At 50.6% G+C, this 27,217-nt stretch overlaps 1 protein-coding gene and 1 long non-coding RNA gene across 17 annotated transcripts in view; one reads left to right on the top strand and one right to left on the bottom strand.

Moving 5' to 3' along the window:
• The window catches only part of LOC105607754 (uncharacterized), a 48,039-nt gene extending 25,044 nt beyond the window's left edge, over positions 1-22,995 (top strand). The window contains exons 4-5 of one of the 2 annotated variants that reach the window (XR_001028529.5): positions 190-18,415; positions 19,278-22,995. This is a non-coding gene — a long non-coding RNA (uncharacterized LOC105607754). Of the gene's footprint in view, positions 1-189; positions 18,416-19,277 lie in introns of those variants that run through there. The other variant, XR_001028543.5, reaches the window with a different exon arrangement.
• The window catches only part of RNF220 (ring finger protein 220), a 269,444-nt gene that overhangs the window by 44,625 nt on the left and 197,602 nt on the right, over positions 1-27,217 (bottom strand). The gene's annotated exons all lie outside the window — the stretch shown is intronic.

Below are 27,217 nucleotides of genomic sequence, written 5' to 3'. Positions count from 1 at the left end.
CAAGAAGGGAAGGGTGAGTGGGGAGCATGGTCCATAGGGTTGCGTGCTGCTGAGAGGTTAAGAACATAAGGCATGCAAAGTGTCTCTTCCACCCATCGAGTCCACAGTACAACCATCTACCCCACCTCATCCAGCCAAGCCACCACTCTCCCCTCTCACTCGTCTGCCTCTTCCTTCTCTTCTCTCCAGAAAACCGTGATTGGTGCCTCTGTGAGCGTGGGACAGGAAGAGTTAACTTGCTGACAGACGGCATTTTTTACCTTCAGTCAATATGAACAAGGCCCCAAGACTATGATTCCAAACATCTGGATTTCATCAATATGTGATCTGTCATCGTATATTGGCATTCCCCAGTCCCCGCGCCAGAGCAATGCGGCTGGTTTTATTAATACGTCAAATACATTATCCGTGTAATACACTTGTCTGGCTGGGGCCTCCCGCTGGGGCGGGGCGGCGGATTTGAATGTATGATGAATCAGTTTGCATTACATGTTCGTAAGTCATCATTTGTCAGGATTAATAGGCATCCCTGGTCGAGGGGGTGGGGGTGGGGCGGGCAGAGGAGAGACGTGTGTTTAGCTATGGCCCATCCTTATCTGCCAGTGCCCAGGGATGCCCTGAAAACAGCTCTGCACTCTCCTGCCCAGACCCCAGGGCAGTGGCTGGTGGTCTGGTGATATTTTTTAGCAGTTCCAGAGTCACTTGGAAGCAAAGAGGCCTATTTGTCTCTGCTTTGGGCTTGCCATGCAACCAAAAAGGGTATGGCAGGGACCGTTTGCACAGACTGACTAACTCTTGCTCATCCTTTAAGACTCTGAATTCTTTCTTCCAGGGAGCCTTTCCTGACTCCTCCAGACTGCACTAGGTGCCTCCTCTGTGTTCCCATAGTTTCCTGTGCTACCTCTGGTCACACAGTGTTACAGTTGCCTATCATGTATCTGTCACTCTCTTTAGACTAAATTTCTTGTGGGCAGGGAATAACTTGTTTATTGCTATAGTCCCAGAAGATCCCCTGGAGAAGGGAATGGCAACCCACTTCAGTATTCTTGCCTGGAGAATCCTACGGACAGAGGAACCTGGAGGGCTACAAAGAGTCGGACATGACTGAGTGACTAACACTTTCGACTTTCAGTATTTTGCAGAGGGCGTAACCCAAAGTAAGACAATATTAGTAGTTTAAGTAGAAACAAATACATATTCCTTGAATGAATGAATAAATGATTGTTGACCTTGCTAAATCCCCAGAAGGCGCGGATGTTAGCTGGGAGATGTTGTGGAGGTTTTATCTGGTTCCTTGCCTCTACCTTGCCCCTGGTCTGATCATCTATCTACTGTACACGATCTTCTTCACTTGCTCCTCTTCCTGCTATAGGGAAGACTCCCTCACAGCACCAGGTTGCTTACAGGTGACATATAAACTCAGGATCCACAGGGTTGACATGTTCATGCCCACATGCCCTTGCCATCTTCCCTTCCCTCTACTCTGCTGGCAGAAACCCAGATTGGTATTGCCCGCTCCATATGGCCTCCTGCCAGCTCCAGGTTCTTGTAAAACTGCAGCCGCGCTGATGCCCTGACCCCTATTGTGATGGATACTATTTACTGTCTATAGCAATGGAGGGGGCATGGCTCTTGGGGGGCCAGTAGCCAACATCTGCAAGACAGCCAGGTGGAGGTCAGCCTGTGGGTAGTTGAGGCTCGCATGTGGGCTGGAGCTGGAGCTAAGGACTGTGGGCCAAGGCACAGTTAAGCTCACTGAGTCTTGGGCATGGACCCTAAACCCTTGACCCCATGAGCCTTTGCTTCAGCCAAGAGCACCAGCCAGCCTGTTTAGAGGCTGTCGGGGCTTCAAGGGTCACAGCTATTTCATACCACTGAACTTGGCTGCCCCAGACACAACTGCAGCCTCTCTCCTCTTAGCTAACTTCCCCTTGTCCCTTAGCTAATCACTTCCAGACAGTGCCCTGTGCTGGGCCAGGCCTGTGGTGGGTGGGGCAGGTGGGCCTCCCAGAGTTCCCTGGGATTAGGCTTTATTATAAACTGCAGAAAAGGGCCCAGTTCAGGAAAACATCCACATATGGACATGCACAAATATCCTCTCAAATGTCTGGACACACACATGTGCGCGTGAGCACTGGCACACCCAGGTGCTCAGACAAGTGTGGGTATTTGTTCCCATCTAGACAAATGCATGTGAGCACAGGCATACATGCAAGCGTAGACTGAGTCCACCCGGACACTCCCTGGCATGTCCACAGACTTCACTCCCCTCCAGCATCTTCCTTGCCATGAAGCCAAAATGTTAGGACTGGACTGTGTAAAGCAAAGTAAATCCAAGTGTGCTTTACCCCCTGCTGGCTCTGACTATGGGCTTATAAAAATGAAGTGGGAACCTCCGCAGCTGTGGGCAGTAAATCCTGAACCGCCAAGGAGGCCAGTGTTACCTGCTTTCTCAGCTCACGGGGGGAAGTTGGGGCACTGATTACAAGTGCCTGCAGGGTGGGACGGGCAGCGGGCCAGCTGCTTGGCCTCGGGCACTGCCTGCTAGCCCAGCCCCGGCCAGCTGTCTCCTACAGACCTGCGGGGTGCAGAGACCCAGAGCCCTGGTGGGGGCGGGGTGGAGGTATGCAAGGGCCAAGAGAGGAAGAGAAGTAGAGGAGAAGGGCTGGGGTGGGCAGAGTGAGCAAGACAGCCACGTGCTGCTAAGGCTGAGGGGAGCCCTCGCATCTGGAGATCAATTAGCATCAATTACTGACTTCATTTAATTGTCGTCCAAGATGAATTTGTCATTTTTAGCTGGAAATTAATGGGAGACCTTCACCTCTCCCTGGCAGCAGCCGCAGAGCCAACAGCGGTCACCTCAGCCTCCTAGGAGCCTTGAATCCTGCTTGGGGTTGGGGCCAGGCGCGGGCAAGCAGCAGCGGGGCTTCTGCTCCCTGGGCAAACTCTGGCCTGCCCTCGCAGTCCAGTCAGCATGGCCCACTGCAGCCCAGGGCCACGGTGGGGGCTGCGGGGCCTGCGGAGCAGTCCTTTGCAGCCTCTGTCTTCGGCCAGAAATTAATTTGCTGGGCTGAGCATGTTTACCTTTTCCCAGCAAAGGCGAGACAGTAAACAGCGGACCGGCGGCTGAAATTGAATTGATAACTGCATCAACGTGCCAGATAACGCCTAAAATAATACGCCGATAAGGAAATTCGATTTGATTTGCTGCTGCGCATCAGATTGGCCCCATCTGTAGCTGCCTGTAATCATTTTCAATTGCGTTGGGAAACCTTATTTGTCCTTAAATATTTCTGTCATTTTTCATTGCTGGCGACAGATCCTTGGGCAGGTGGCAGGGGTGCGCTGCCTCTGTGGGCGCGGGGCGGCGGCCCGAGGAGGAGGGGTGGCGCGGACTTGCGCGGAAGAGGCAGGGAGCGGGCAGCCGGGCGGTGACAGCTGTTCCTCCAATCAATCACACTGTCGACAGGGAGGGACGACTGGCTGGCAGAAATTGAGTTTGCCTCACAGGGGACGATTGAGCAAATTAATAGCCCATTAGCCAAGCAGTGACCTGAGAAATGAAGGTGCAGGGGTTCCTGCTCACTCAGGCCGGCTGGGGTGGGGCAGGGCAGGAGGAGGGTTTGGGGAGGAGAGAACTGGGGAGGAGGTGTGGGAAGAGGAGGGAAGGATTCAAGGATGGGATGGGAGAACAGATGGGCAGGACATGGACTGCGGAGTGGATGGTGCCAGAGGGGTGATGTCAAGCCAGGGAGATGGGCGAGGGACGCAGAGGGTCCTAGGAGAGATGCTGGGAAAAGAGGGGGCAGAGTGGGCTCTTGACGATGTTCCTACCATGCACTCTGGGACCTAGTACCTTGGCAGTAAACTCCTCTGCATCCTTGCTCCCTAGATGCTCCCTTTACTTCCTCTCTTCTTTTTCCTGGAAACATCACTTATATTCCCTGGTGACATCACTTCCCTGTGTCCTCTCCAACTCCAGGTTCCTCAGGCCAGGAGGTGGGGTCAGTGTCTCGCTTAGTGCCTACTGCTGCTTTCAGACCACTGCTTCTCCACCCAGTGGACCCTGAGGGAAAGTACCACCCTGCATCCCTCATCGCTCTTATCCGCCTTCTCCATATCTGCCTAGGACTTTGACACTCACCTGTCACCCAGGTGACACCTGCCCTGATCTTGTCAGCTCCTGTTGTTTCTTCCTGTATTCCACATCCTCCTGGAGGACCTTGCCAACAACCAAAATTGTTCTGTGAAAGAACTCCCTCGCCCCAAGCCCTCTCATGGCCTTGGACCCTCTCTCTCCTCCTCTTATCTCCCCAGACCACTTACTCATGGCTTCTAGCCTGGACCCCAGGGTGCGTCACTGCAACACCCTCTTGCCAACATACTCAACCTCCTTGTTGCCTCTGCCTTCTCCACAACCCAGCTATTCTCCTCTCTGCCTCAGACACACAGGCGGCTAAACGCAGCTGGGGAGAATCACAAAACCACGCAGAGATGTGCCAATAAAAATTCACAGTTTCCAATCTCAGCACTGCTAAGCAATCCTTTTCCATGCCCTTGGTCAGCTCTGTCTCTCCTTTTCCACAGAGACAGTCCAATAATGTTTTATTATTTTGAGTCCCCCTCCCCACCTTCTGTCCCTCTGTCTTACTAGGTGGTCTTACTGCCTATTTCACCTAGAAATTTGAAGTCCTTAGGCATGAATTCAACTTCCAGACCCAAAATGCACTTCCTTATTTCCTTTCAGTTTCAGTGCAAGAGGTATTCACCCTCCTGTTTTTGCTTAATCTCTTTTCCTGGACCGAGAATCCCATTCCCTGGGGAAGCTGTCCTGTTCTCCTTTCTCTCCTGCATCCTCCCCCGTCCCTTCTCATGCTTCCCTCCATCAGCACATACACCCTGTCTCCCCCATTACAACAATATCAACAGCATCCTCCCTCTCTTCCATATGGTCTCTTGTAGCTAATGCCCTTTCTTTCCACTTTCCTTTTCACCTAAGATGCTCTGACACTCCTTTCTCTCCCAAACACTTCTGAACTCATGGCAGTCTGATTTTCACCCCTACCACCCTACTCTCAATCAATCTGTTCTCAGTCAGATAAATCCTTGATGGTCATCATTTGCCAAATATGATGGAACTGCAGCTATATCCATTCATTACTTTGATAAACATGTATTGTCTTCCATGTGTTAGGCATTACACCAAGGTCTAAGGAAACCATGAAATCTGTGTCTTTATGGAGCTTGCAAGCAGGAAGCATGCAATAAACTAACTATACAAATACTGTAACATGGAAGTTGTGTCAAAGAGAGGTGACCAGAGTCCTGCCTATAACATGGAGATTTGCCCTGCTCAGAGGAATCCAGAAAGGTTTCTCGGAGGAACTGACACAAGCTGAGATGTGATGGATAAGTAGGAGTTGAATGGATGAGGAGGGAGGGAAGTGATAACACTGATCAAATGCTTACTCTGCGCCAAGCACTGTAGTATTCCTCCCTTCCCTTCCTTTTATAAATGAGGACACAGAGGTATAAGAAGTTCTGTAACTTGCCATGGGTGTCTGGTGAGTGGTGGTGCTGGGCTTCCCACTCAGGCAGGGCCATAGTGGAGCCCATGCTCTCCACCACTCTCCTTCCCCTGACGTTAGCTATCATCCTCACCATCATCTGCTTCTCTCCCTGCACTCTGCATGATCGCTGCTGTGGCTCCGTTTCCGCCGTTCGTACCTCCAGTCCTGACCTGTACCTATCACTGTGGGCCAGGTTCTCTGCTTGCAGGCTCTTCAGCCTCCACGTGCCTGAAACGAGACTGATCTTCCTCTAGACCCACTCTCCTCCTGCTCTTTCAATTTCAGGGTATGGCACCACTACCCACCGAACTCCCTCAGTCGGCAGTCTAGACTCTTACCCTTGACTCAGGCTCCTACATCCAATAAATCAGCATCGTAGCTCTTTTCACCTCCTGAGTGCCCTCAAACCATCTTCTTTTCTCCGTTGCCCTCGTTCAGACATCATCATCTCCAGTCTACTCTTATATTTCCTAATGCATCTCTCTCCCCTCTAATCCATTTCTATCTCTACAGCTGGAAGGATATTCCTAAAACACAAATCAGATCCTATCATTCAGCTACTTAAGATCCTTCTGTGGCTCTCAAAGCCCACAGCATAAATCCTGAACTCCTTATCAGACAGTCTCTCTCCAGTCTCATATCCCCTCCAGCAACACTGTGTGCTATGGCTAGGCAAGACCTAGCTCTCCACTTGTTATTCTCACTGCCAATAATGCCCACAACATCCGTCTCTGCACGGGCAACTTGTAACTCCTATTAAGATCACACTTAGACAATATGTCCTTTCAGAAGCTTTCACTGACAGGGAACTCCTCTTCTTCATGCTATATTTCTTATAGGTCTACACCTCTACTGAGAGTTGGACTATAAAGAAAGCTGAGTGCCAAATAATTGATGCTTTTGAACTGTGGTGTTGGAGAAGACTCTTGAGAGTCCCTTGGACTGCAAGGAGATCCACCAGTCCATCCTAAAGGAGATCAGTCCTGGGTGTTCATTGGAAGGACTGATGTTGAAGCTCAAACTCCAATACTTTGGCCACCCGGTCACTTCACTTTGGTCAGCGAAGAGCTGACTCATTTGAAAAGACCCTGATACTGGGGAAGATTGGGGGCGGGAGGGCACGGGGACGACAGAGGATGAGATGGTTGGATGGCATCACCGACTCAATGGACATGAGTATGGGTAAACTCTGGGAGTTGGTGATGGACAGGGAGGCCTGGAGTGCTGCAGTTCACGGGGTCACAAAGAGTCGGACACGACTGAGCAACTGAACTGAACTGAACACCTCTATTAGGGCACACATCAGATAATATTGCAACTGTCTGTTTATTCATCCGTCTCCCCTGGTAGACCTTGAGCGTTTTGAGGGCAGGGAAGTTTTCTGACATCCTGGTACACTCAGGACCCTGAAGAGGGTCTGGTACAGAGTGGTAACGACTGTTGAATGATTCAATGACTAAGTTAATGCAGGAGGACTTGAAGGGACAGCAGGGGAATGTCCAGAGGGGAGGAAAAGATGGGGTGGTGGGGGTGAGAGAGGATGAAAGAGGGGAAGGAAGGCAATCGAGGTAATGCTGAAGATTCTTTCTGCATAAATAAAGCCTGGGTTCATAGCCAAAGAGAAGCAGAGGCTGCAAGGGTTTCAGAAGGCAGAGGCTCCATAACTGCTGTCCCAGAAAAATACCAAGTGTTTGTAGACTTAGTGGGAAGAGGGTAGGCAGTAGCTACACAAACCAGCCAGCCAGTGAAATCCCATGTCTAGAAATACCGACAGACAGACACCCCCACTGGGACAGGCAGATTCCTGGTGCTTCCCCATCATGGAGTCCTCTGCAGCCCCTGTGCTGGCCCACCACCCAACCCGGAACCCTGCTGCTCTCTCTCTCTCAGCAATTTCCCTACCCAAGAAAGCTCTAAGGGTTTCAATTACCGGCGCGTGGGATTTAGTGCCCTGGGCTTCTCTGACTGGAGGAGATTTATTTGAAGGTTTAGTGTCGTGGAGAATTCACGTCTTCACTCCCAGGAGCCCAGCTTCCGTCCTGAGCCCCTAAATCAGGAACCAAGATGGGCTATTGTCACTTACCGCATTAGCCTCGTTAGCGGACCAGGAGGGGTGATTAATAGCAATGCACACACAGCCATCCTGCTCGCTGGCCGCTCTGCTGCTGTGCGTGACCTGGGGAGGGGGTGGGGAGGGGCTGAGCCTGCTCCAGGATAACTAAGGAGACTGGGCTAGAGCCCCCGCCCCAGCCAGGCAGGGCAGCCCCTGTGGTCCTTCTAGATCTGAGGACGGTTCAAAGCAAACTTCGCCAGAGAGAGCCCAGCCGGAAGCCTCTGGGCCTGACTCCTGGAAGAGGACAGAGGGTGGGAGGGTGTGTGAGGGAGAGAGAAAGGGGTGGGGATGTTTATTATCTGGGCTTCTCTGGTGGCTCAGACGGTAAAGAATCCACCTGCAATGTGGGAGGCCTGGGTTCGATCCCTGGGTTGGGAAGATCCCCTGGAGGAGGCTGTGGCAACCCACTCCAGTATTCTTGCCTGGAGAATCCCCAGTGAACAGAGGAGCCTCTTGGGCTACAGTCCATGGGGTCACAAAGAGCTGGACTTGACTGAGAGACTAGGCACAGCACACACGTTCATTTCAGTTCCCAAGCGCTCTCTGAGTGCTTATGACGGGGGCCGGTATGCATGGGACAAGGGCACACGGAGAGAGGGAGGTGTAGGGAGGGGGTGAATGATGGCAGTTTCTATGAGAGTAGGAGTGAGACAGAGGGGTGTACCTCTGTCATGAGACAGAGAGGAATATGTGTGTGAGAGGGAATGTGTTTCTAAGGAGAGAGATGGTGGGAGAGAGAACAGTGGTTGTATGTTTTCTTCTTTCTTTTGTCTCTGCAAATTCTCCCCTCCATACACCTTCCCCTCAGACTTCTTGGAGTCAGGCTCAATTGGGTTTGGATTTCAGTTTGGGGTAATTCATGCATTTATTTATCTGTTCATTCACCAAGTTGTTACTGAGCATCTACTAGCTTTTACCTTTCTGTGCCTTTTTCTTACCTGTGAAACGGAGACTAATAGAGTGTTTATGATACTCAGTGATGTAATTTGTTTAAAAAATCTTGTGAGCACACAGAATTAGGAGCCAGGTGTGTCCTGGCACCATACCTGGCAGGAGGGGTCAAGAAATGGTAGTTAAAGAGCTGAGGCTCTTCTGCCAATCCTGTCTCCCTCTCTCCTCTCTTTCCATCTCTCTTCTCTCTCTCGCTCGCTCTCCATTGCCCTCTCTCAATCACAGCTGAGCCATAGTATTAATTATTAGAACCAATTGACTGTTTAGACTCTGATGTTTTAACTAATCACCACTAATGCAGACACTGGTGGGTAATCACAATCATTTAGTTCTCAGGCAAACCCCTTCTCAGAGCTGAGAGCAAACTGGAGTGGGGCGGCCCAACAATGACAGGCCTGGGAATGATGGGGGTGGGGATGACTACTGCCCAGACGGAGGCCCCTTTCTTGACCCTGGTGGCCCTGGCCCCCAGAGGGGGCCTTCCGAACCAGCCTGGTCCCCTGGGCCAAGTTAGCTGAGCCCAGGACAGGGAGGTGGGTTGGCTTCCTTCCCTATCCTCTTACTCCTCTGCCCTTTGGTGTTCGTCTCCCACTTTGACCTAGAATTCTGTTGTGTGAGTCTCCTCCAGTACCCACAACCCTGGACCAGAAATATTCCAGCAATGCCCCTTTTCTGAGTTGCTGTTCAATTGTAGCTCCCAACAGCCTGCTTCTAGGAAGAGTCCTCTAGACATAGGCTCAAGTTCCTCTGGCGCATCAGAGGATGCTGACTGGGGTGGAACCCTATCCCTTTTGGTTGAAGACCTAAGAGAGCAGACAAACATGTTTTGTGTTATTGAGTGTGGGGAGAATGCCAAGGCTGTGATGTGATCTGAGATCTGTATGCCTGAGGACACCTACACACCTGTACTGCCTTCTTCACCTGCAGGCCCCAGAGCCCCACCTATACACAGCCCTGCTCCGCCCTGAGGCCCTGGCTCATCCTACACCTGCTCCAGACTTGCTGGGGAAGCCAGACCCCTAGAACTTCAGGGTGGAGGCCAGGCAGGGCAGGACCATAGGGCCCAGATGTCCTGGAGGGGGTGGCCTAGATGCCCATGGCCAGTAGGTGTCGCTGTGGCTCCAGCGCTGGGAGGGGGTGTCAGGCAGGGGGCTCTGGAACAGGCCTAGGGGTCAGGGGTCCTTTGACTTTTCCCACCCCTACCTCAGGCCTTCCTCCTAGGAAAGCTTCCCCACTGCTTCTCAAACTGGAAGGTGTCTGTGGAACACTTGGGAGTTCATGTTAAAATGTAAATTCTCATTCCATATCTCTGGAGCCTGTCCCAGGATTTTGCATTTCTACAGAGGTGGTGAAGCTGATGCTAATCTGTGGACCACCCTTTAAGGAGGAAGATCCTAATCTCCCTGGCTCCCTAGTCAGGGGATACTGACTCTGCTCCTTTCCAAAGCCAATGCTCACCCTCATTCCTATTTCCTCAGTAAAGCTCCCAGTTGTTCAGTTGCTAAGTCATGTCCAGCTCTTTGTGACCCCATGGACTGCAGCATGCCAGGCTTTCCTGTCGTCCACCATCTCCTGGAGTTTGCTCAAACTCGTGTCCATTGGGTTGGTGATGCCATCCAACCACCTCATCCTCTGTCGCCCCTTACTCCTCCTGCCTTCAATTTTCCCAGCATCAGGGTCTTTTCCAATGAGTCATCTCTTTGCATCAGGTGGCCAAAGCTCCCAGACCAGAGGCCAAAGGTGACTATTAGGATCCCCCTGCTTTTTTTGGATGATGGGTTCAGCTGGATGGCATAAAGTAGGTTTCTAGGGAAACTCTGAAACAAAACTTACGCCCAATCCTCTGAGTCAACTGAGCTCAAATCCTAAACTTCAGTCTAAATTGGAATCATTCCTAATTCCCCCACATCACCCCAGTTCCCACCTTCAGAGCTAAATCTCACTGTCAACCTCAGCCCAGTTCTTGTGCCCCCTGAAGTCCAGCACTTATGCTATCCCTTGCTTCAGTCTTGTCCCAAGACTGAATGTCCTCTTGGCCTCTCTGATGACCTCCAGGTCCTCTGCTGTACTTTCCTCTAGATACTGGCCTGAGCCAGGTCAGCGTGGCATTAGGATCTGGGGACATACGCCTCCATCAAGCTCGTTCAGGCCTCAGCAATGCTCAGGCATGTGCCCTAGGCAGAGAGGAAAAGCAACTCAGCAGTCCATTTGAGAACAGACATCCCTCACTCTCCCTGGAAGGCCCCTTGCTGCTGGGGAAACGTGTTTTACCCCATGTCTTCTGCTCTAAGGACTCCACTTCCTGGATGTAGGGTAGGTAGGGAGGACCTTCTTGCACTAGCCCAGCCCTGACTGCAGGTGAACAGGGAGGATGCGTGTACGTGTGCGTGTGAGTGTATGGGGTGAAGTGAAGAGAGTGGTGAGTGGCGGGGTAGGCAGACAAAGCACCGTCTAGGGCTTTTCTTCTAAATCAAGGTTTCTTTAAGGAACTTTCCTCTCCCCAGGCCCCATCTACGCTTGGGCCCTCCTGGGTATTCCAGAAGCGGGTTCTTGAAAGGGTGGTAGTTACCTGACATGGATCAAAGAATTTACCCCTTTCAATGGGTCACCCCCTGACATGTTGTGATTTTTAAAGTAGGGATGCAATTTTGTCTTTTTTAAACCTGTGCTGCCAGGCTTATGAGTTCTTAGTTCCCCAACCAGGGATCCACCTGGACTCCTGGCAGCGAAAGTGTGGAGTCCTTGAGACAGGGAAAGATAAAAGTATTTGTCTGTTGCTAGTAAGCTTAAAAGTGAAACTTTTGGTTCCTATAGCCCAGTGCTGTGTTCTGTTGACTACACTAAAAACATCTGGCCAAAGTCATCCATGTGTGTGCGCTTCAGTCGTATCTCTTTGCGACCCCAGGGACAGTAGCCCACCAGGCTCCTCTGTCCATGGGATTCTCCAGGCAAGAATACTGGAGTGGGTCGCGATGCCCTTCTCCAGAGGATCATCCCAATCCAGGGATTGAACCTGCGTCTCTTATGTCTCCTGCATTAGCCAGTGGCTTCTTTACTGCTCAAGAGGCAAAAACTGACCAGGCAAGACGGTAGGTCCAATGGTCCCCTGCCTGCTGCTAGGGCTAATGCATGGGAAGGAATCGGGAAAGGGGCTCGCCTCCCTTTGTTGAACTGTGGGAATGGATGTGGGGGTCTGCAGAGGGGGAGGAGACTGGGTAGGCTCTGCTCCTGAGTCTGTTTTGTGGGTTCCTTCTGGGCTTCCGTGACCCGGAGGGACAGCCAAAGGACACTTACCACGGCAGCTCTGGACCCAGTGCCCCCACCAGAAACACCTCCTCTCCCCTCACACCTGTGGCCTCCTCATCTCTTTTCACATTGGCATCCCTCTGTACCTGTGCTCTCTGCCTTCTGTCCTGGTGGCTCAGTCGTAGGGAGAATCCCAGCGCCAGGGCTGGGCTGAAGATAGGCAGCGAGAGTGAGGAAGGAGGCTGGGAAGGTGGCACGTGAGTTCTGGGATCAGGATCAGGCAGAGCTGGTCTTGAAACCCAGCTGACGCTAGTGGCCGCGCGTGCACACTTTGGTACCTTGATCTGAATCTTCATTTCCTCATTCCTAGAGACTGAGGATGATAACGCAGGCCCCCCAGGTTGCTTTAACAAGTGAATGAGACGAGTGGGCAGAGCCTGAAGCCCAGAGACTGGCAGGTCTCGGCGTGTCTTCCTGACCTGCCTGGGAGCATCTGCAGGCATGGGAGTGCCTGGGGCTGAACACCTGGGAGCCTTGGGAGGTTCTAGAGCCCCTCCTTCTGTGCAGGCCTGGCTCTCCCCCAGGAATAGTGGTCAGTGGTCATCAGGACAACACAGGCCAGTGTCACGAAGGAGGCAGCTGCATGGGGGTTGGGCTGGAGGTTCTGTGCAAAAAGGGCCAGAGACAGCAGGGCAGCTGGGAGGCCTAGGCAGGCACAGCCTGTTACCAGCCACGCCACGGGCCGCTGAGCCCTGCCACCACCAGCACGCCCTGCAAAAAGTCACAGGCCAGGGCTCCATGTGACAGTTGTTGGTTCTGATTGTGGAGCGGGGCTGAGGGAGGACCTGGGTGAACACTGCCTCGGCTCAGGCTGGGATGCTCCAGGGAGAGTCTGCCCTCTGCCCTCTTTCCTTCTGTCCATTGGTCTGTCCCTTCCTTTCTCTTTCTCTCCTTTCATTTTTAACACGTTTGGGAGCCAGTGCTCTGGGGGTTGTGGTGAGAAGTGCGGCTCTGCCTCCACAGCTCTGAGGCTGGGCACAGAAGAGGCTGAAGGGAGAACAGCTAAGGAGGAGAGTGCGGTCATGGCGTGGAGGAGGGGAGGGCTTCCTGGAGGAGGGGGCGCTGGAGGTCTGGAGTGTGGGATGGCAAGAGAAGGAAGGGTGGAACCATGGCCAAGACAGAGGCTGAGAGACAGCCCAGCAGGGCCAGTGTGTGTGGCTGGAGTAGAAGGAGAATGGAGGGAATATTGAGGTCTGGGAGATAAAGGTCATTGGTGGTTTCCCTGGGCCTTCATTCTGTAGGCATTAGGGGCTAAGGTGACTTCCCTGGTGGTTCAGACAGTAAAAGCGTCTGCTTACAATGTGGCAGACCTGGGTTCGATCCCTGAGTTGGGAAGATCCCCTGGAGAAGGAAATGGCAACCCACTCCAGTATTCTTGCCTGGAAAAATCCCATGGACGGAGAAGCCTACAGTCCATGGGATCGCAGAGTCGGACACGACTGAGCGACTTCACTTTCACTTTACTTTCAGGGGCTAAGGGTGCAGCAGGGGTGACACGGCCTTGCCTTGTGAGAGCTGGGAGGACTTACAGACCCCTCCATATTATTGGCCCCTCTCGGTGCTTGCACAGGGAACGGAGGCTGGTGACAAGAACAGTCCTTTGTGGAAGGCCATGTCTTGGCCGTGTCTGTCACCATGCTGAGAGCCAGGCCTGGCCCAGCACGAAGCAGCCTGAGCCTCGTGCTCCAGTGAGGGAGCTGGAATTATTACTCCCATTTCACTGACAGGGAAACCGAGATTCAGAGGCGTCAAGCGAGATACAGGAAGCCCCACCGCCAGCATGCCATGGAGCGGGGAGCTGAAGAGCCCAGTTCCCAGCCAGGCCTGAGGGGCGCTCTGGTAGAGACCACTGCATGTCCGGCCAGCCCCACCGCGCCGCGTCTCACTGGCACACCGACACTCTGGCCACACAGAGTTCTTTCTGTTCTCAAGCGGGCCATTTCCTCTCCCCTCTTGGTTTTACACATGTTGTTCCCTCTGCCTGGTAAACCTCCTTTCAGAGTTCAGCTTCAAGGTGAGCTCTTCTAGAAGCAGTGCTGTGCGAACCTTTGGACTCCATGTCCCCACAGCCTCCAGCCTCCCTTGTCACACTGCAGTTACGCCTCACTGGTCTACTTTCTCAACAGGCCTGGCACAGTGAATGATGTCAGTTGAATGACTGAGCAGGGAGGGTGGCTAATGCTGGTCCCAGCCTTCCTATAGTCTGCCTCTGGGGTCAGCAGTATCCTCTCCCCACGGCCTCCTGAGCTAGCAGTACTGGGAAAGGGGTTGGGCTGCAAGAACAGAGTTGGTGCTGAGTATGGCCCTGGGTCTGCTGGGAGCAAGCCTTCCGGAGGGGCCTGGTGGAGGAAGCAGAGACTCACTCAAGTTCAAGTTCAATGCAAGATCTGGCCTAAAGCCGTAATTCTTCTGGGTCATGGTGGAAGGCCCCATAGGGTTGGGTGAGCACCGAAAAAAAGTATGGCTCCTAGGTGCTCCACTAAAGGTTGGGATGAGGCATTTGAGAGGCAGGACCTGAAGGATGGGGGATACACAACTTCACGGAGAGCAGAGGATGGTAAGCGTGGGAGCAGGGGTGTGGGGGGAGCAAAGACGGACAGAGGGAGGGACTCAGTCCCTACCTAGACTCCTTGCCCAGCAGGCCCTGGGCTGCTCACCCCACCCAGGGCATGTATGGGTGATTGCCTGGGGGGGCTGGCCCTCCGGATGTGAAGCGTGGGATGTCATCCACTGCCTAAGGGTCCTGGCACCAGGTGCCTGCTTCCCAGCTCAGGGCTTCCCGGAGAAAATGTATTTTCTGAGAACCGTGCCCTACTGTGGGGGCCAGCACCCTCATGGCCACATAGCCACACACATCTGCCCCATTATGCTTTGTTCAACTCTGTTCTCATATCTGGTTTTGCCTTGGGCCCATGGCCTTCACCCACTTTTCCTACAGCATTCTGCCTCCCAACTTGCACCAGGGTGTGCAGCCTGCCCACCTATCCTTGCAGCCTTAACTTAAACCAACTGACTGTGGACACCCCTTTTCCCTGCACTGTACTGCCACCAGACCAGAAGCCCCCTGAGTGAGGGGTCTGATCTTAGAATCAACTTGTTCTTTGTAGTTCCCAGTGTGGATGTTGTTTTTAACATATCTTCCTTAAACCTGTGTCAGAAAAGAGGAGACAGCAATCCTTCCATCAGTGACTCTGGGGAAATGTAAGTGAGATGAAGGTTGACAGACCTACACCTTTAGGAGGTGGATATTCTTGTTATCTGTATTTCACAGATAAGCACACTGGGGCTCAGAGAAGCTTGATGACTTGTCCACGGTCACACAGCAGGGAAATGGAAGGGCTGCGATTTGAATGAATGCTCCTCTCACGGTTCCACTCTCCAGCTTTGGGGAATGTGTGGTTTGGTTGGAGGTAGGGATATGGAAGTCATGTTGTAGAGTCAGGAAAGGATTCTTTCCTGGGTTTAGAGTTAACTTGAAGCAGGCAGCCCGGCAGGATGTCAGAAAGGAGAAATGGTGGGAAGAGGCATGTCTGAAGTCAGGGGACTCTTCAGGGAGAAGACATGGCTTTGTCCTCGCCTGATGCATTCTGGGAGAGGAAGCAGCCTCAGGCACAGGAAAGGCAGTGTGAGGGCTGATAGAGAAGTGCATGGTGGCGAGGGAGGCCTGAGATCACAGGGTCTGAAGGTGGGAGAGCCATGGGAGATGGGTGGCAGAGGTGACTCCATGGAACCCCTCTACTCTTCACACCCTGGTCCCCAAGGCAGGGATGGAGAATGCCACCTGCCACCCTCTTCACACCTGGGCTGGGGCCCGGCCCATAGGCAGCCCTAGGCTTCAGCCACCTCTGCCCCCTGGCCCAGCAGCAGGCCCAGCTGGCTCACCTTCTCAATCAATACTGCGCTCTTAATGGGCCCAGCCACCAGCACCAACCAGGGGCATTAAATGTTAATTATATCTATTTGGATTTGAAAAATTTTATTACTCCAGTTAATTATGGCTGGAGTCATAAAAAGGTTTCAGAGTGAAAGAGCTGCCTTACTGGGGCCACTTTCCCCAAGACAGATTGGAAAGGAAAAGAAGAAATAAAAGCATCTGGCCCAAAGGGCCGGACGCGCCACATTCACCAGGCTGGGAGCCCTGGGCTTGGGCCCTGCATCTTCCAGCTTCAGGTTAGCCTGAAGTGTGGGGCCCAGGACACTGAAGAGGCCAATCCTGGGAGTGAGCATTGCTATCAATAGAGAAGGGCCCCCTGGCAGCGGAGGCTCCAGGGAAATTGCAACCCTGCTGAGATCAGCCAGGCTCATTGAGGCCTGGGATTGCAGGCTATGCCCAGGGCTCCTCTCCAAGTGGTCCTATTACTGGGCACTCCTCCAGCCCAGCTCCCCACCCTGGCCTGGCCCCACCCAGCCCAGTCTGATTGCTTCCTGCCAGCCCCGCTTATGATTCATGGGCCTGACCTTGGGTTATAAAGTGTTCACTTTAGCAGGAATAGAGGCAGGATTTACAGCCCTAGGGTCAGCTGTAGGCAATGACACACACAATAGCTGACTCACAAGGGTGCCCCATTCCCATCCCACACATAACTCTCCTTTGCACACACAGGTACACACACACACATTTTGACAGAGACACGTGTGCACTCCCATGTCCCAGAGCTCTCTGCCTCATGCATCCGGCAACGCGAGTTCCCTTTGTGGAGCAAGCACTGTACATAAGATGCTTTACAAGCATTTGTCTAATCCTTAACGTTGATCCCGTAAGGTCGGAGCTGGTGTTACTCATTTTATAGGAGAGGAAGCACACTAAGGCTCAGGCAGGTTATGTGATCTGAGCATTTGTACCCACAAGAGTACCTACAAGCTGGACAGAGAACCTCACGCCCCAAACTGCTAGCTAGGGAAATAGTGATTCCATGGGAGAGCTGGGCTGCAGCAGCCTGGGGTGGTGTCAAAGAGGCCAGCTCATCCCCTCTCCCTCTTTCCCATCAGAGGAGCTGGAGGCTGGTTCAGAGGAAGAGGGAATATTCCAGAGGATATTAGAAGGGGGAATAAAAAACCAGGAGAGGAACGCCTTAACCCAGATATGAGATTGGGATGTCACACTACATAAACTTTTTAAAACCGGAAGTAATTCGGAAATAGTGGGAGGATTTGCCCATATTGTTCAAGTTTCAACCACCCATCCAAGAAAGGGTATTTGACAGGGTGTAGTTGGTAGAGATTGGAGGGTATGAGCATTTCAATTTGTACCTCTCAAGTTTAGCTAGTCCATGAACTGTTTTTATTATCATCATTGCCTCTGTCACTGAGACGTCCATGTACAAGGAATCCTCCCTCCCCCAACTCCTTTTCAGCTCAAATGCCATTTGTCTCTACTTGGCTCCTTCCATCTAGCAGGCCTCAGAGTCTCTTCCTTTTCTCCTAGCGCCTCCTGTCCTCGAGAGCCATCCCTCAGTCTTCAGCAGGGACTTCACCCTCACATCTGCCTCTTTGGCTCTTGTGTGTTGTCCCTAGCTAGATTTTTCTCCTCTTTTCAAACTCTTGTGTAACTTCTCTCTTAAAGTAGCCAGCCAGGGACTTCCTTAATGGTCCAGTGATTGAGAATCTGCCTTCCAATGCAGGGGACGCAGGTTTGATCCCTGGTTGGGAAACTAAGATCCTACACACCATGGGCCAACTGTGGAACCCATGCTCCACAACTAGAGAGCCCGCTTGGCACAACTGCTTAGCCTGCACGCTCTAGAGTCTGTGCTCTGCAATGAGAGAAGATTGTACTGCAACTAGAGAAAGCCTGTGCCCTCAACAAAGAACCCACATCTGCAAGGAAGACCCAGAGCAGCCAAAATTTAAAAAAAAAAAAAAAAAAGACCAGGCCTTCCCTTGACCTTTTTCCCTAATTTCTTTCTGTCTTCTCATCTTCCCCTTGGAATAAGGGGCCTCGTGGGTTCCTTCTCACAGCATCCTTGGCTCTTCCTCAAGGCTCCTGCTCCGTCCTCGCCCTATCCCTCCCTCCTCTTCAGCAGACCTGACTCCAGGACCTTGTCACCTCTTCCTAGTTCCTCTGACTTGAAGCTCACTCCTGTGCTCTTTGCTCTGGGAGAATCTATCTTCTCACGCTTGAGGATTTCAACTTCCCCTCCCAGGCGTGCCTCCAATTAGATGTCTATCCTAAACTCCATTTGAATTGTCAATTGCACAAAGGAGGTATCTTTGTGGAGGATCTGCTCTCCCCTCAAATGAAATACTCTGTAAGTGGAAATAATTATCTTCTCTTCAAAATGGCTTACTTTCCTCCCCTTCATTTCTATCTATAAAATGACTATTGTTCTGATCCTCTAGCCTCCCTAAACCCAGAGCAAACTGATTCAATGAATACACTGAGCAAAGATTCTCCAGGTAATCACCATGTGTAAGCTCCAGTACTTTGGCCACCTGATGTGAAGAGCTGACTCATCGGAAAAGACCCTGATGCTGGGTAAGATTGAGGGCAAGAGGAGAAGAGGCCAGCAGAGGATGAGATGGTTTGATGGCATCACTGACTCAATGGACATGGGTCTGAACAAACTCAGGGAGATAGTGAAGGACAGGGAAGCCTGGCATGCTGCAGTTCAGGGGTTGCAAAGAGTCAGATACTGCTTAGCGAATGAACAGCAACAACCATGTGCAAACCCCAGATGGCCCAGGGTGGAGGGGGTGAGGGGAAGGCAGGGAAAATAGGGAGGGAGCATGATGCCACTGTGAAGGCTCTGGAATCAGGAAGATTTGGGTCCAAAGCTTGGCCCACCCACTTGCCAGCTGTGTGCTATTGGGCAAGTTATTTATCATGACTGTAGACAGAACAATGGCTATGAGCCTCCATGATTTACTTCATCCTCACAATGATCGATCCATTTTAGAGATCAGAAAGCCAGGTGCAGAGAGCTTAAGGAACCTGCCCAGGATCATACAATTTACTAAGTGGCTGAGCCAAGGTATGAACCCAGGTGGACTGGCAGCCTGTACTTATGCTAAGTTTAACCTCTCGGGATCTCTGTTCTGTTCTGTTCTGCTTACTGTCACCACATCCAGGAACCCAGTAAGTATCTGTTGAATAAAAGAGTACAAATGATTGACGACAATACATCTATTGGACTTGATAGTTTGAGTAGCTGCTGGACCTTGGCAAGAGCAGGGTCAGGGAGCAGCAGGGACAGATGTGAAGCTACCGGGACTTAAGGAGTGAAAGGGAGGGAGATAGGATAGATGGGTGTCAGGGTGGACAACCCACTCCAGAACCAGAAGGCAGGAGCAAGAGTGGCACAGGGTCTAGATAATGACTGTCGTGTGTTTCTTTTTAGTGTTTGGAAGAGAGATGAGTCTACAGAGAGAGGATCATTGCTGGAGCCAGGCCTTGGAGGGGACATGAGTAAATGGGACCCCAAACACCAGGAGAGGGAGCAATTCCTGCCCATGAGGGTTATTCATCTGTTGGAGGGAGAGAAGGGTTAAACAGACAATGGCAACCTTACTAGGGAAGAACTGAGCTACAGAGAGCACCAGGGGCTGGGGAGCCAGAAGGGAAATGCCCCCTTACAACCATCTTTGCTTAGAGCCAGTTGGCCAGGAGGGCAGGTAGGTGTCTGAGCTTCTCTCCGCTGCTTTACCCCAGGAGGCTTAGTGCCAGCCCCAGAGGCTTGGGGGCTGGATTCGAAGTGGCTACTTCTGGCTGTGCCCCAGCGGAGAGACTTACACCTGAGCCCCAAGCCCCAGTCCTGATAGTATGAGCAACTGCTAAGGGCCAGCCAGCTAGGATGTGCCCAGCACCCTTTCCCCTGTCAGGGGAGTCAACTTCTATTTCCAGAGCTGGGGCCAGCTAGGGTTTCCTCAAGTGAAGCAATAAAAGAGGAAAATCAACATCCCAATGATCTTGTTTATGGTGCTAAGTAAGCTGTACAGCTTAATCCCTTCGAGGTTAATGAATTTACAACTTGCTTTGGAATTTGACAAGGGCCGTAAAAGAGGAATGCTCTGGGCAGCCCCTGCCTTAGAGGCTGCTCAGGGTTAGACTAGCCTGGCCTGGCCGGCCTGGTGAAGGAGGGAAGATTTCAGTGGTGGGTGGGTTCATGGCCAACTGTCTGGACTCTAAATTGAGTGGGTCAAAGGAGGGACCATCCATCCATGGGCCAAAGGACACTTTCTATAAGCTTGGAGCAGGCTGGACTGAGTTGGAGCTCCCAGGCCTTCAGGACCTCTGCATCTTGGGCAAGTCATTTAACCTCTCTGAGCCTCATCATAAGAGCGATTAATACCTTCTACCTCTTATTGGCTTCCCTGTGGCTCAGATGGTAAAGAATCTGCCTGCAATGCAGGAGACCCCCGTTGGATCCCTGGGTCTGGAAGATCCCCTGGAGAAAAGGAATGGTTACCCACTCCAGTATTCTTGCCTGGAGAATTCTATGGACAGAGGAGGCTGGCAGGCTACAGCCCATGGGGTCACAAAGAATCAGACATGACTGAGTGACTTTCATCATTATCACCTCCTACTGTAACTGGAAAGGATGAAAGATACCGCATGTGAAGAAATTAGCATTAGTCCTCAGTTAAGTGTTAACTATGCAATTATCATTTTATTCTGCTTATGTCATAATTTGTTTACTTGTCTATGTCTCTCACCATTTATCCATTCATTCAGAAATCCAATAAATCCTCATTGAGAAGTTACCCTGTGTCAGACACAATTTGGCATGAGAGGCACACACCTTAAAACACACAAAAAATTAAGGGAAATCAGTGCTTGGGGAGGAGGGATGTATACATTACTCTGAAAGCACAAAGAAGGGAGTGACTCAGCTGCCTCTCTCGTCTAAGCCAGCTTGAATAATGCCTTGTACTGATGCAGCACTTGGCAGGTCATGGATACTATCATGTGATTAATTCTTTTGTTTCTCACAACAACCCCATAATGACCACATTTTCTAAATCAAAAATTAGAGTCCAGTGTGAGTGCCTGGTGTGACAACAGGTCAAAACATTTGGAACTGGGGCAGTTTAGAAAATCTAGGACATGTTGAGTTTGGTAAGCAGAGAGGGCAGGGATGTTTAGCATCTCTATCTGAACAGTTAGGGAAATGAAGCTTAAATCGTCAGTGGGAGAATAGAAGCTTCATCTCATTCATTCACTGATCACTGTGTGAGGCCACCAAGGTCAAGGGCTGTGCTGCTTACTTCTGGGTGCACAGCACCTAACACAGAACCTTGCAGAGATTAGGGCCTCAATAAATGTGTTTCAAAGGAATAAATGAATCTTCCTGTGAATGTATATATCTGCTCCTAGTTGCAAAACTCCTCAAAAGAGATGTTAATATTCATCATTGTCTCTTCCTTCCCTCCAGTCCTCTCTCGAAAGTGCTCTTGCCAGGATGGCCAACGATGCCTGGTTTGCCAGTTCCGACGTTTAAGTCTCAGTAGTAATCCTCATCGATTCTATTGGCAGCAACTTCACTGCAGATCCTCCCTCCTTCTTAATCACTTAGATCCCTTGGCTTCCTTTACAGCACACTCTCCTGTTTTCTTCTTGCCTCACTGGACACCCCTTCTTAGTCTCTTTGCTGGAGGCCCCTCCTTTTCCCATCCTCTAAACTCGGGAGTGCAAGAATAGATTTATGAGAGGATTTCCCCGGTGCTCCAGTAGTTGAGAATCTGCTTTCCAATGCAGGGGACACAGGTTTGAGCCTTGGTCAGGGAACTAAGATCCCACATGCTGGGGCAACTAAGCCTGCTTGCTGCAAACTACAGAACCCCTGAGCTTTGGAGCCCAAGTATCGCAACTAGACAGAAGCCTATGCACTGCAATGAAAACTAAGAACTGGTGCAGCCAAATCAAGAGATAAATAAATATTTTAAAAAGAACAGGTTCATGAGAAGGTGTGCAAGAGTGTGTAAGTGGGTCAACCCCATGCTCAGTGTCCAGGGCCCTTGGCTTATGCTGGAATGCTGGTTTCTCAGGCTTCTGCTCAGGAGTATCTCTTTCCTGTTCCTCTCATCCAAGCTCAGCAGCCCCCCATTTTAGTGTTTTCAGAGTCATCTCTCTTCCTCTGTCTGTCCTCATTCTTCTACTCTGACACTAGACTTCCTCTGTGACCTACTGGTAACTCCCAACAAACAAGCCAAGAGCCCCAGGATCAGGCCGCTCCCATTTAGCTGGGAGGGGATCACCTCTCAAGGCGAGTGCTGAGCGTTTCATGCAGACCCGGCATCAGCACAGGCCACACACAGGAAGCAGAGAAGGCATGGACGCTGGTGCTGGCTGGCTCTTCCTTGGCCACACCAATGCCGGCGCTAACAGTGCCAGGGTCTTGAACACACAGTGCCCATTCCTGTGGATCTGGCTAGTGGGACAGCTGCTTCACACCTGGAGATGAAATCCAAGACTAGACCAGAAAGACGCAAGTGCAGAGTAAGAAGCCAGGCCTGGGCCCCTACTTGGGCAAAGAGGAATGAATAAAATACTAGGAGACCCCAGGTTCTATCCAGGGTCCTTAAGGAGAGCTCTGGGTCCTGCCTACTGTGGTCTCCCAAGCCTCTCTCTTCCCCCACATCCTTCCCCCGCTCTGTAGTCTCAGCTCTCTCTCCAGAGCCCTTCAACCCTCCTTCCCTCTGCTCAGAGGATGATACTCTTAAGAGAATACTGAGACCATGGGTCTGTCTTTCCCCTTCCCATGCACTCCAGACCCCAAGCCAAGGTTGCCCAGCTAGAGACTTCATTTTCTCTGGATCCCACCCCTTCTGACTCCTCAGGCATGTGTGAGAAGGAGCGTGGCCAAAGTGAGGATTCCCTGGCTAGCACCCTGCAGAGTCCTTTTGCTCTCTCAGGAGGGTCCCTGTGGGCTCCACCTGTCCAGCTGGCCCTGCTACAGGGGACAAGCAGCTGGGACCCGTCCTGCAGGCGTAGAGGCTGAAACAGGCTAATGAATCCTGATGGGAGAAGTGACCTTTTCCAAATGCCACATGTCATTGGATTTTATATCACACAAGGACAATGTGCCATGGGTATTAAAATCGTTTTTCCAATAGTTATATATGTGTGTGAGTGTGGTGCACAGTCTGTATGACGAGAGGAAAATCCTAATGAAGATGTCATCAAATGAGCCTTCCCTCCTCAGCCCCAGACAGCCAGTTCTCCAGGACACTCCCTCCTTTAGCCAGTTAGGCCTTAGACCTCAGCTCTTGAGTACAGGTAAACCTTTCTCCCAGGATGTTCCCCCAGCACAGTCCCTGGCTCTGGACCTGGCCTTGGCTCCACTTTCTGGCCTAGGAAGTTCTATCCAACATCAGAGGAAAAGCAAGACCTGGAGGAGGCAGTCACCCACCCAATAGGCCCGGGACATGCTGGTCTTCTCCCCCGGGTCTTGCGGAGAAGTCGGAGGATGCTTTGGACAGGCTGCTGCTGCTAAGTCGCTTCAGTTGTGTCCGACTCTGTGCGACCCAATAGACGGCAGCCCACCAGGCTCCCCTGTCCCTGGGATTCTCCAGGCCAAGAATACTGGAGTGGGTTGCCATTCCCTTCTCCAGGGGATCTTCCCTACCGAGGGATCAAACTCGCGCGCATTTCCTGCATTGCAGGTGGATTCTTTACTGCTGAGCCACTAGAGACACCCAACCTTGGAATCAACAGAGATCAAAATATGTGGGTGACTATACAATGAGATTTGGTGGCTATTTAAAGAGTACCAATGAATTAGTCTAAAAAGCCAGAACAGAAACAGGGATTATGATGTAAAGAGAATGCAAAAAGGGTGTGTGAAGATGGAGGAAGGACACACAAATAGGGAGAGCAGGCTAGGGGGTAAGTGTGGTATTCAGAGGCTTCCAGAAGGCCGGGGGAGGCTGGACTTGGAACCTAGAACCCCAGATTATTCTGTTTAAAACCTCAAAGTTCTCATGGTCCAGCCCATCTTACACTTCCAAGACCAAGAGACTCTAGACATCCCCAGGCACCATGTCTGCTCTGGAGACCTTCAGCTGTTTAGAAAATTCATATACAGCCTGAACTAAAATTTATTTCCTTAAAAGTTCCACCTATTGGTCTGTATATAACTCCTCAGGTTCAGACAGAAAAAGTTTGATCTCTGTTCTACACAATAGCCTTTTGGGAATCCAAAAACATTAGTAATGTTCCCTGATGTTTTCTTTTCTCTAGCTCGAGCATTTCTAGTCCATTTGATGGTTCCCAATATGACCTAACTTCAAGAATCATAACCTATAGGCACTCCAGTTCTGTTCCACTGAGAATGTTCTGCCCATTTTCTATTGTCATGGTGGGAGAGGGAAGCCTGTAATGATAAAGGGGAAAAAGCAAGCATCCAGAGTCACAGTGCAGGTTCAAAATCTCAGCCTCATTATTTAACAGCAATATGAATTTGAGTAAGATACTTCACCTTTTGGAGACTTCATTTCTCTATTATAACACTAGATAGAGAGACAACTTTCCCATTGGAATAAGTTCTTCAGGAGGCCTTACAAATAGCTGTGAAAAGAAGAGAAGCGAAAAGCAAAGGAGAAAAGGAAAGATATACCCATTTGAATGCAGAGTTCCCAAGAATAGCAAAGAGAGCTAAGAAAGCCTTCTTCAGTGATCAGTGCAAAGAAATAGAGAAAAACAATAGAATGGGAAAGACTAGAGATCTCTTCAAGAAAATGAGAGATATCAAGGGAACATTTCATGCAAAGATGAGCTCAATAAAGGACAGAAATGGTATGGAACTAACAGAAGCAGAAGATATTAAGAAGAGGTGGCAAGAATACACAGAAGAACTGTACAAAAAAGATCTTCACAACCCAGATAATCATGATGGTGTGATCACTCATCTAGAGCCAGACATCCTGGAATGTGAAGTCAAGTGGGCCTTAGGAAGCATCACTATAAACAAAGCTAGTGCAGGTGATGGAATTCCAGTTGAGCTATTTCAAATCCTATAGGACGATGCTGTAAAAGTGCTGCACTCAATATGCCAGCAGGTTTGGAAAACTCAGCAGTGGCCACAGGACTGGAAAAGGTCAGTTTTCATTCCAATCCCAAAGAAAGGCAATGCCAAAGGATGCTCTAACTACCGCACAACCGTACTCATCTCACATGCTAGCAAAGTAATGCTTAAAATTCTCCAAGCCAGGCTTCAGCAATACGTGAACCATGAACTTCCCGATGTTCAAGCTGGATTTAGAAAAGGCAGAGGAACCAGAGATCAAATTGCCAACATCTGCTGGATCATCAAAAAGGCAGAGAGTTCCAGAAAAACATCTATTTCTGCTTTATTGACTATGCCAAAGCCTTTGACTGTGTGGATCACAGTAAACTGTGGAAAATTCTGAAAGAGATGGGAATACCAGACCACCTGACCTGTCTCTTGAGAAACCTATATGCAGGTCAGGAAGCAACAGTTAGAACTGGACATGGAACAACGACTGGTTCCAATTAGGAAAAAGAGTACGTCAAGGCTGTATATTGTCACCCTGCTTATTTAACTTATATACAGAGTACATCATGAGAAACACTGGACTGAAAGAAGCACAAGCTGGAATCAAGACTGCTGGGAGAAATATCAATAACCTCAGATATGCAGATGACACCACCCTTATGGCAGAAAGTGAAGAAGAACTAAAGAGCTTCTTGATGAAAGTAAAAGTGGAGAGTGAAAAAGTTGGCTTAAAGCTCAACATTCAGAAAATGAAGATCATGGCATCCAAATGGCAAATAGATGAGGAAACAGTGGAAACAGTATCAGACTTTATTTTGGGGGGCTCCAAAATCACTGCAGATGGTGACTGCAGCCATGAAATTAAAAGATGCTTACTCCTTGGAAGGAAAGTTATGACCAACCTAGACAACATATTAAAAAGCAGAGACATTACTTTGTCAACAAAGGTCTGTCTAGTCAGGGCTATTTTTTCCCAGTGGTCATGTATGGATGTGAGAGTTGGACTGTAAAGAAAGCTGAGCACCGAAGAATTGATGCATTTGAACTGTGGTGTTGGAGAAGACTCTTGAGAGTCCCTTGGACTGCAAGGAGATCCAACCAGTCCATTCTAAAGGAGATCAGTCCTGGGTGTTCCTTTGAAGGACTGATGTTGAAGCTGAAACTCCAATACTTTGGCCACCTGATGCGAAAAGCTGACTCATTTGAAAAGACCCTGATGCTGGGAAAGATTGAGGGCAGGAGGAAAAGGGGACGACAGAGGATGAGATGGTTAGATGGCATCACTGACTCAATGGACATGGGTTTGGGTGGACTCTGGGAGTTGATGATGGACAGGGAGGCCTGGCGTGCTGCGGTTCATGGGGTCGCAAAGAGTTGGACACGACTGAGTGACTGAATGGAACTTCAGGATGTGGTCCAAGAGCAGACCAGGATCTTAGTGGAGACCTACCTAAGCAGAGGAGGTCCACATAGGCCCCAGGATGGGGAGAGGGGCAGAAAGAGTAAACAATATTCATAAATAGGTTCTTGTCCCAGACAAGTGCCCCAGAACTAACCGCCCCAAATTCTTGTAAACAGCTTCAAGCATGCAATTTGTTCCCATTCTTGCCCTTCATGCTCAAACTGAGACAAGGCTGCTGTTTCAGTGATGAAGCCACTCCCCTTGCGGGGCCCATAGCACCAGAACTGAAGTGTGTATGCTCAGATTAGGGCTCCCCAAGTCTGGGGAGAGATTAAGATCCAGACTTGGCCTTCCTGCCGAAGCTACTAGTGCTGATTCCCATAAAGCCTCTGTTTCTTTGGCTTGCTCAGCTTTGACTCTTGATCCAACTACTTGCTAATTGTGTGACCTTGGCCAAATTACTTAACCCTCTACACCTGTTTCTTCATTTGAACTATGCAAATAAGTCACCTACCTCAGGGTCATTACAAGGCTTTTGTCGTTTTAGGAGTGCAACTCGGAACAAAACATGTTGGGCACATGATAAGCACTCTGTTAGCCATTATTATTACTTCACTCCCAGGACAGTTGTGAAGGTCATGGGTGCTAACTAATAGGATGTGTCATTCTTGGCCAGCTGTCAAGCTCTGTGTTCTGAGGGGGTAATTAGATTTGTTGATCAGCGCCTAGTCTCCCACACTGGATACAGGCCCTCAAGTTAACTTGACCAGTGCAGCATGGAGTGGAACTATCTGTCCCCTCCATTGTTCTGGGATCCAAATGACACTAGCTACGTGGGGGGTAGCCATAATACTTGCTAGATTCTTCTGAATTTACTATCAAAAATCCTGCAGGGCTTCTTTAGCTTTGTCTCCCTTCCCTC

This window comes from Ovis aries, chromosome 1 (assembly GCF_016772045.2).
Source record: "Ovis aries strain OAR_USU_Benz2616 breed Rambouillet chromosome 1, ARS-UI_Ramb_v3.0, whole genome shotgun sequence".
Lineage (NCBI taxonomy): Eukaryota > Metazoa > Chordata > Mammalia > Artiodactyla > Bovidae > Ovis > Ovis aries.
This window is presented reverse-complemented; position numbering and strand designations above follow the sequence as displayed.